This window comes from Panicum virgatum, chromosome 7K (genome assembly GCF_016808335.1).
Source record: "Panicum virgatum strain AP13 chromosome 7K, P.virgatum_v5, whole genome shotgun sequence".
Classification (NCBI taxonomy): Eukaryota; Viridiplantae; Streptophyta; class Magnoliopsida; order Poales; family Poaceae; genus Panicum; species Panicum virgatum.
The window spans coordinates 8992143-9002784 of NC_053142.1; the positions used below are offsets into that span (position 1 = coordinate 8992143).

A 10642-nucleotide genomic window follows, 5' to 3' on the forward strand; every position below is an offset into this window, starting at 1 on the left:
GGAATCTCATCCCGAGATTCTGGGCTGGCTAGCAAAGAGAAACAAGGATGGAATTAATTTCTACTCACTTCGGAGTCGGATTCTCATACCCACATGACTTGAGTTGGAAGTATGTTGAACCTCATGCTCAATTTGCTCTCCTGATGAGGTCTGGACCTTTACCATTCTTTTGGTAGGCTGCATCACAAGTTTGTTTCGATCTGACCAATTTTGACCAAGAATGATGTCGATTCCTGTTGACTCCATTACAATAAGGTTCTCAGGGAAGGTTGGCTCGCCTATCCTTATGCTAACTCAAGGGCATATGTAACTGGAGATCTGTTCTTTTCCTGATGATTTGACGACCATTCTCTTCTTCATGGGAAGCTTCAATATCTCATGCTTAGCAGCAAACTGCGTGCTAATGAATGAATGTGTAGCACGAGGGTCTATCAACACTGAGGCTGGGAAAAAGTTTACTGGAAGCATACCAAGAATGACTGGACTATCATCCCGAATGGTTTCTGCAGACACATGGTGAACTATACCCTGGCGATACTCTTTGTATCCCTTCTTGGATTGCTCATGCTTTGTAAGATCACTGCACACTGGTATCGCTTGCTGCTGATCCTGATCATTCTGGCATCTTGCTTGGAGCAGTTCCCAGAAATAAGGTGGGTCTCGTCACCACTAGTACGCGGGATTGTTGAAAGGTCCTGGACTGGTGCTACTGGTGGCAGTTGATTCTGAGGACAACTTTTGGCATAATGACCTTTTTGTCCGCACTTGTAGCACTTGCGGTGGAGGTGAATGACGCTACTTGGTTGACTTCCCTGTGAACTTAACATCACATCTTGCATTACTTTTGTTGCTTGCCTTTTGGACTCCTTGCGGCCACGTGGCTGAATCACCTTCATAGTGATAGTCAACCCATTAACATAATCATAGAGAGCTTGATTCTCGACCTGTGTATCTCTAGAGCACTTAGGATCCTTTCTCTTCTGTATGGTCTGTAGCTCTTCGACCGATGGACCATCAAGGAAAAGGGAATCCTCTGCTAGCTGCTCTTGATGAGACCTCTTCCTCTTTGTACTGGAGAACAACCTCTGGTTCCTCCTAGTTGTGGCTTCATCTTCAGTCGCACGAACTTGACGACAAGGAACGCCATTGAATTGGCAACACGGGCAAGTTTTCTCACCATCACCCATTGCACTGTCTCCAAGGTCTTTTTGTTCTGCCGACATCTGAGCTGGGGCAAAGAGGAAACACAGATTGGTAAGGTCAAGGAAGAGAGAAAAACTCCAGCTAGGTGTTACATAAATCCGAGAAAAAGGAACTATAGCATAACTCTTCTGTCTCATTTGAGAGATTCTTAGATTCTCCAGTGTTATCTATAGGCCGGGGTGTCACATCCCTACCCCCTTACTGAAGCCGACGTCCTCGTCGGTGACGTCCTTGCCAGTGAATCCCTAGATATCATATCCTCTTCGTATTATCCTTCTTCTCAACAAAGAAGACCGGGGAAACTCAAGGCATGATAAGGTAGAGAGGATAGAGTGGATGGTTTTACCCCCAACGATCTAACTCAGTTTTATTAATTAATTAACTTTAACTTAATACTGATTTTCTTTAAACAAAATTTAACTACTAAGCTATGCAATCAACCAAAGATCCAAATCAAACATTTGCATAATCACAAGCATTCAAAAGTTCATTCTTTAGTCGAGTTTAACAGACAACTCGACTAACACAACGCGTCGCAGAACGTTCTATCGTGATATTATAAAGGGGGTCATTTAGCTTATACCTATGATGGTCAGATGACTTACTCCAGGCCAGAATCTACGGAGTCTATTCTTTAGAGAGAAATCAAGGCAAGACGAGTAAGAATCTTGGAATTCAAGGGGTATAATAGCAAAATAGTTTCAGCGGACAAGGCTGAGAGAGAAAAAGACTTAAAACTCGACCAGTTCTATCTAGGCTTTCGTCCTACAGTCGATATGGCTCTGATACCACTCTGTAACACCCGGTTTATAAAAGGACATAAACCGAGCAATCATATACGTGCCAGGATCAAGTCACACGTATATACAACAGAATGAACAGTATATCACAGCACATATCATGTAAAAGATATAATAAAGCGAATACGAAAGTTATTTATTACATTAATGACAAAAATGTCTGATACAGCGGAAGCGAAGTACAAATACGATAAAAACTCTCCGAAGCTGAGCAGGGCGCCACAGGGACGTCGACTGGGAGATGAACGCCTAGAAGTCCTCGTAGTCCTGGTAGTGCTGAGCGAACTCCCTCGCGTCGGCAGGAACTGAGCAGCAGTAGAGTGTCCCCAAGAGGAAAAAGTAGAGAAGAGGCAAGAGTGAGTACACAACTTGTACTCAACAAGTATAACACAAACTATGAGGCTCTAAGGTTGGCTGACTGACTGCATTAGCTTTTAAGTCTTGGCAAAATTTTATTAAAGCTATTTACTACAAATGGATGAATTACCATAAACCCAGTTACATAGTAATTAATCAAAATTAATCATGTTACTACTGAGAACCAAACCGAAACCACCAAGGTAACCCCGAGAGGCACCCCCCTCGTCGGATGGAGATAACCCCACTAATCAAAAGGAGGATCTGGGCCGCTCATAACCGTGAGCACGGCTAGTATACCAGTTTTACACTCTGCAAAGGTTGCACATCTTTACCCACAAGTCGTGAGCTACGCCAGTTGTTCATCACACTTCCTTAGGTGAGATGACTAGCAAACTCACTACGAGGCCTTTACAAAGAATCTCGTTGGTAAGGAATAACCGCGAGGGTTGGATCGGCGACTATGGAGCAGGTCTAGTGGGCGTCAAGAATACCACAGACGAGGCCACTCAGTACGAGGGACATAGAAGCTTACCACCCTTGCCCCGCAGGTAAGTTACTCCAAACCAAAAAGACCTAATTATTACGCCAAGACCGTCCCATTCCAGTCTTGTGGTAGCACTGTTGTCCCAGGTTGTCGCTCTATGAACCGGTCCTTATGGAGAGTGGCCAACCCAGCAGTAAGCACCGTGCTGGCCCCCTAAACCATGTTTCTAACAAAACCATTTTGTAACGAGACGTGAGCCACTCAAGCCACACAGAGGGCCACTCTCAGAATTAAGTTGCATATACCATTAATCAAATTAATTAAAAAGGACCAAGTGTGTTATAGCGCGGCACCTAGCACAACTAACCAAAATGCAACCCAAGGGATATATATATAAAGGATATAAAGTGGCTAGAAAAGTCCTTAAAGGCATACAGTATTAAAATGCAGTATGAAAAATGTATTTAAAGGTGATAGGTTGTTCATGTTATACTTGCCTTCCTCGTACTGCTCCTGCTGCTACTCAAACTGGTCAGAAGACAGCTGCTCTGGGTACTGGTACTGGGGCTCCTCAGATGGATCAACGTCTACTCACGAACACATGGCCAAAAACAAGGCAACAACAATAAGCATACAAGAAAACACTAACAAAAGCTAAGAAACAATACATCAATATATAAAAACAGCACACTAAACTAGTCTAAAACTATTCTACGCGTTACAACGATCGCGTGGATATAAAGAACGCCTAAAACGGAGTTAAAACACAAAATCTAGGCCAAAAACAAGTTCCAGGGACCTATTTGAGAGAAAACTGGAGTTCCAGGGGGTTTCTGGGCAAAACCGAGGACTAAAACATAAATAAACCATAGCTGCAGGGGTTAGCGTGCAAAACTGCCAAGGGTGGACGGCGGGTTCAAATAGGGAAAAGCTCAGGGGGCTGTTTGTTAAAAAAAAGGATCAAACTGGAATTATATTTGAACTAACAAGGACGGCGGGTTGATTTCAAAGAAAAGGAAGGCTCTTTAGCAAAACTGACAGGGCGAACTGGTACGTTTAGATCTGGGCGCTTGGATCCGGATCAGGTGGCTCGGATTTGATGGGCTTGGATCTAATCGTGGCCGCTGATTCCAGATCTGGCGGCCAGGACAGTTTGGAGGCGCGGGCGGCGGCGAAGCTCGCCGGAACTCCCTGTTCTGCGGCGGCGCGTGACCGGAGAAGGCCAAGGCGGCGCCCTAGGGCTCGGTTTGGGCCGTGGTTTGGCCGGGGAGGTAGCCAGCGGCATGCGTAACACACTGGGGTGCATACCGTGGTGTTGCGGTGGGGTAAAGCAGGGTGCACGGCGTGGCGGCGGGCTTGCCGGCGTGAGCGCTTTCGGGGGTCTCCAGGGGCTACGGCCTACCAAAACTAGCACAAAGGACCGGGGAGGTGTCACGGGTGCTCACCGAGGGTTCTTGCCGAGCAGGAAGGCAGCGCAAGGTGGTTGACGGCGAGGTCCGGCGGCGGAGCACATGCGGGGTTCGCGGGTGAAGGTGCTGCAGTGGTGCTCCGGTCGTCCGTTCCCCCCAGGAAGGTCCGCGGTGGTGCTGCAAAGGTGTTCAAAGGGTCAGCTTGGCCGGCGGTCCACCGACGGCGAGGAATTGGGCGGCGAACAGAGCTCACTAGAGTTGATGTCCAGAGCGATTCCGGCGATGGCATGGTCCGGGGCCAGGGAAAAATCTCGGAGAGCCTCCTGGGCTAGAGGCGGAGCTTTTGCGGGGGTTAGCCGAGACTGGGAGGCGGCGGGTCGGCGTCTCCACGACTGCGCGTTGAGCTCTGCGCGGCGGAGCTGTGCGGCGCGGCGAGTTAGGGTTGGTGGCGGAGGCTGCGGAATGGGGAGGTGCAGGAGGTGCCACGGGCGTGTTTAAAGGGAGGAGCCGAGGATCGCGGGCGTGGTTGGGGAAGGGAATCCCCGGTGGTTTCGCCGGAGATCTAGGCGGGCCGTCCCGCGGGGAAGACGACCCTGTCAGGCGGGCCCGGCTGGTCAGCGAGACGGGGAGAGGGTCGCAGGCGAGCGCGCTATCGCGGCAGCGGGCACTGATGTGCGGGGCCACGGCGTCAGCGAGAGGAGAGCGGACTGGCGTGCGGGGCCCAGGTGGCAGCGAGGGAGAGCGCGAGGGGCGACGGGCTGCGGCGCGAGGTTGAGCGGGGGCGAGCGGGCGGGCCGACGCGTCGCTGTGCTGAGCGGGACGCGGCGCTGGCGAGCTGGGCCAAGGTGGGTTGGACCGGCATTGGGCTTTGGCGGGGAAGGGTAGAAAGGTTGGGCCAGACTGGGCTGAGCGCGGGATTGGGCTGCGGGGAAAAGGAATGGAGGAGAAGGGCTGGGCCGCTTCGGGTTTTGGTGGGCTGACTAGATTGGGTTTGGTTTCTGGGTTTTCTCCTTTTCCTTATCTTTTCTTTTCCAACACACTCAAACTAATTTGAATTCAAACTTGAATTTGAATCCAACCCTAACGCTCAAACAATTAAAACAATGCTCCAGCATGATGCAACAACGAAATTAAACCTAAGATAAAATTTTAATTACTTAAGGAACAAAATTTAGATTAAATGCAAGACTAACACAATAAACCTTAGAAATTTAATTAAAGCCAATTAAATTTATTATTAAATGCTGGAATTTGAATTAGGGTGCTACAAATCCTACCCCCTTATAGGAATCTAGTCCCGAGATTCTGGGCTGGCTAGCAAAGAGAAACAAGGATGGAATTAATTTCTACTCACTTCGGAGTCGGATTCTCATACCCACATGACTTGAGTTGGAAGTATGTTGAACCTCATGCTCAATTTGCTCTCCTGACGAGGTCTGGACCTTTACCATTCTTTTGGTAGGCTGCATCACAAGTTTGTTTCGATCTGACCAATTTTGACCAAGAATGATGTCGATTCCTGTTGACTCCATTACAATAAGGTTCTCAGGGAAGGTTGGCTCGCCTATCCTTATGCTAACTCGAGGGCATATGTAACTGGAGATCTGTTCTTTTCCTGATGATTTGACGACCATTCTCTTCTTCATGGGAAGCTTCAATATCTCATGCTTAGCAGCAAACTGCGTGCTAATGAATGAATGTGTAGCACGAGGGTCTATCAACACTGAGGCTGGGAAAAAGTTTACTGGAAGCATACCAAGAATGACTGGACTATCATCCCGAATGGTTTCTGCAGACACATGGTGAACTCTACCCTGGCGATACTCTTTGGATCCCTTCTTGGATTGCTCATGCTTTGTAAGATCACTGCACACTGGTATCGCTTGCTGCTGATCCTGATCATTCTGGGCATCTTGCTTGGAGCAGTTCCCGAAAATAAGGTGGGTCTCGTCACCACTGGTATGCGGGATTATTGAAAGGTCCTGGACTGGTGCTACTGGTGGCAGTTGATTTTGAGGACAACTTTTGGCATAATGACCTTTTTGTCCGCACTTGTAGCACTTGCGGTAGAGGTGAATGACGCTACTTGGTTGACTTCCCTGTGAACTTAACATCACATCTTGCATTATTTCTGTTGCTTGCCTTTTGGACTCCTTGCGGCCACATGGCTGAATCACCTTAATAGTGATAGTCAACCCATCAACATAATCATAGAGAGCTTGATTCTCGACCTGTGTATCTCTAGAGCACTTAGGATCCTTTCTCTTCTGGATGGTCTGTAGCTCTTCGACCGATGGACCATCAAGGAAAAGGGAATCCTCTGCTAGCTGCTCTTGATGAGACCTCTTCCTCTTTGTACTGGAGAACAACCTCTGGTTCCTCCTAGTTGTGGCTTCATCTTCAGTCGCACGAACTTGATGACAAGGAACGCCATAGAATTGGCAACATGGGCAAGTTTTCTCACCATCACCCATTGCACTGTCTCCAAGGTCTTTTTGTTCTGCCGACATCTGAGCTAGAGCAAAGAGGAAACACAGATTGGTAAGGTCAAGGAAGAGAGAAAAACTCCAGATCGGTGTTACATAAATCCGGGAAAAAAGAACTATAGCTTAACTCTTCTGTCTCATTTGAGAGATTCTCAGATTCTCCAGTGTTATCTGTAGGCCGGGGTGTCACATCCCTACCCCCTTACAGAAACCGACGTCCTCGTCGGTGACATTCTTGCTAGTGAATCCCTAGATATCATATCCTCTTCGTATTATCCTTCTTCTCAACAAACAAGACCGGGGAAACTCAAGGCATGATAAGGTAGAGAGGATAGAGTGGATGGTTTTACCCCCAACGATCTAACTCAGTTTTATTAATTATTTAACTTTAACTTAATACTGATTTTCTTTAAACAAAATTTAACTACTAAGCTATGCAATCAACCAAAGATCCAAATCAAACATTTGCATAATCACAAGCATTCAAAAGTTCATTCTTTAGTCGAGTTTAATAGACAACTCGACTAACACAACGCGTCGCAGAACGTTCTATCGTGATATTATAAAGGGGGTCATTTAGCTTATACCTATGATGGTCAGATGACTTACTCCAGGCTAGAATCTACGGAGACTATTCTTTAGAGAGAAATCAAGGCAAGACGAGTAAGAATCTTGGAATTCAAGGGGTATAATAGCAAAATAGTTTCAGCAGACAAGGCTGAGAGAGAAAAAGACTTAAAACTCGACTAGTTCTATCTAGGCTTTCGTCCTACAGTTGATATGGCTCTGATACCACTCTACAATTTTCAAAAAACCCCTCCCGCAACCCCAACCCTAGTCCCTAGGTCCCGCACTTCCTCCTCCCCGCCGCCCTCTCCCTCCCTACCCTGCTCCCCGCCGCCGCCTCCCTCCTCCCACCCCTGCTCCCTCTCCGCCTGCCTCCATCTCCTCTCCCCTCCCCACCCCTCTCCCTCCTCTCCTCCTCTCCTTCCCTTCCCTCGCCCCCTTCCGGCCAGCCGGCCATGGAGCCCACCCTCGACGAGCAGCAGTCGAGCGCCCACCTTGCCGGTATGGGATCACAAGGAAGCCGAGGGCGGCAAAGACGGTGAAGAGCATGCTGCATGACCTCGTCGACCATGGCCATCGAGTCATAGAAGGAGGTGTCGGCACCGGCGCTAGCCGCGCGGGCCCGCTAGATCGGGAGCACACGGAGGCTAAGCTGCCCGCGCGTCCTGCGGTGGTGCACAAACGCGCGCAGCCTGGTGCAGCATGCTGGATGTACTCGACGATGGCAGGCCAATAGAGTGCGCGGACTCACGCTTGTCAATCTAGGTGAGTTAGATTTCATACATTTCCTTACCCTTTCTCTCCCATCCCATTCTCATCTTTTCTTGTCCACTATTCTATCTTTCTGGCTCAGATCCGAGCCTTGAAGTGAGCGAGACAGCAAGGGACGGCGATGAATCCATGTAGTAAGACGACGGTGGCGCGCCGAGGCGAAGGAAGGCAGCTGTGGCGTGCTAGACAGTGGGGGCGCTGCGGTGGTCAGTGAGCTCCACCCGATCTGCACCTCCGCTTCAAATTGCAGCTCAATCCGGCCGGCCGCCCCCATAGTTTAGGCCTGAGTCAGGTACGCCTTCGTTGTTGAGTCGTGCTGCTACTGAGTTATTGCTGGTCTGCTTGAGAAGTTGTGGTTGTCTTGGAATGTGATAACTTAGCACTAATGTTGGCAGATCTGAGATACAATGGGTCTCCATCATTTCATTTCTATTTGTTCAAATCCATGGACTGTATTTCTTGATCTAATTTACTTGTTAATTTGATTTACCCATGGGTATTTGACAGAGTTGTCTGTACCTGGCAAAGTTATCCACGCTTGTGCCTTGCTAGGTCAGCGTGAATACCATGAACCCGAATACATACATATCTGTCAATAATATGGACAAAATTAGAATTTGACTTGATAGGAAATATTGAGAAAGAAATGTTCCACGATTTCGTACAATTTACCCCTCTGTGCAGTCTCTCCCATGTCGTGGTCCAAGCAGCAGCCACTTGAAGGAAACGTGGTCTAGCTCCTAGGAGGCATACCTGTTGGTTGTTCACGACTGAATGTACTCTAAAAATCCTATGGTAAAAAATGAAAACAAGGGGTGGATGGCTATATTGAATGAACAATGCTAGATTATGATATTTACCTTACTGCTGCACAATCAAGAAAGTTCATAACACATAGCAAGTTATTAGTGACTGCATTAGAAGAAACGAAAGAGCATTTGATAATTCTGATGCATATGTTGCGGATTCATAGTTTGGTCAGGAGTTACAGCATATTCAGTTTGTGATAGGTAGAAGATACACATACCGCAAAATAGTTATTATGCAATAAGTTGATCCTATGCACTTGCTCAATCTACTATATGCTAAGTCCATATTTAGTGAGCATGATCTAATGCTGTTCTAACTGCTTGTTAGTATAGTTTGGCCAACTGCGAAGTCCTAATGTAGGCAAAAGTTTGGTAGCAAAAGTATATCTTGATAGTCCTATAAGAAATATTTTAGTGTCAGTTACAATAAATTTCTAGGATCTTAGATTATATTTGAACAATGTGAATACATATGTAAGGTAGAGTTTACAACATTTTACTTGTGTGAGGCTTGACTACATAATTTCCTTGGTTCTTGTGCTGGTATTTATCACTGTCATCATTGCTGGTATCCGGTGACATGTAGCATGCTATAAATTTGGGATTGACTGTAGATATCTTCAAACCTTCTTTTACTAACACCCTGATTGTGTCCATCATAAAATGGATATAACCGGTCAAGAGAAAGTTCCAGCGGTGGCCGCATCCTCATGAGTGTTCATCATTAGGAAGAATGGGCTACACAACGCTACCACCACCAGGACACGAGCAGGTATGTGCCCACTCTCCCGTTCCTCACTGAAGGCACTGTCTTGCTCGTACAACTCGTTGGCCCTCTAGATCTTTTTGATTCTTGCTATTTCGAACTCTAGGTCCTGCGAACAGACGACATGCCCTTCGTTGGGTTGATGAAAATTTCAGGTGTTGCACCTTGCAGGATATTATTGTCTCCTGGAGCCACTCTTGTGGGTCGTGATGGACCAAGCATCAGAGATTCTATTGGCCTCCTTTGTTCTTAAGCATGCTAAAATTTTTGTTAAAATAGATGTAAAAACTGGAGCGACATTGCAATTTTATTCTAACCAAATGAATTAACTGTTTTGGTATCATGTTCTCTTCTGGTTGATAAATTAAATTGGATTGTTTGGTGCAGAAATAAAAAAAATCACAGTTACAGATGACCAACTTTCTTTGTAAATGTCTTGCTCTTTCAGGTGTCTTTGCTGCTTCTTTTAGTTACCTGAACTATTTCAGACATTGAGGAGCACATGAGATTTGTTTAGACATGTATCCTTAGCTCCTCAGGTAATTGCAAAACAACTTGAGAATGATGCACACTCATGCTAACATGGATACATGGTTCTCTTTCAGGTTAACTGAAAGTTGTTTTTAAAATCTGGATACTCTTTTAAAAGATATATGTAGTATGTTGGTCCCGCATGAATGAACATACTAAAAGAAGAGAAAGAAATAGATATAGCCTCCTGTCTGTTTGAATGATAGCCATCAACATATTCTATTCATTTCCTGATTTATATGGTTACTAAATTAAGAGCAAGAACTGTCGGATGATCAGGCTTCTTCTCATTCCCCTAAAACCTAGCATGCAGCTAGCTAGATGAAGTTGTATGCTTTGCCCCCAATCAATCAAAGTTGCTACATGTACATCTACTATTTGTAACATCAGGTCGGACGAAGTGTTCCAACAATTACTAAAATATTTTGAGCAAATGTGATTCCATGCTCATGGTGG

The 10642-nt window shown here is 46.5% G+C and overlaps 1 long non-coding RNA gene across 1 annotated transcript; it reads left to right on the forward strand.

The window, feature by feature from the left end:
- Positions 1-7950: 7950 nt before the first annotated feature.
- LOC120639736 lies at positions 7951-10333 on the forward strand. Its single transcript, XR_005661639.1, has 3 exons — positions 7951-8074; positions 8163-9661; positions 9762-10333. It is a non-coding gene; the product is annotated as an uncharacterized LOC120639736 (long non-coding RNA).
- Positions 10334-10642: the final 309 nt, after the last annotated feature.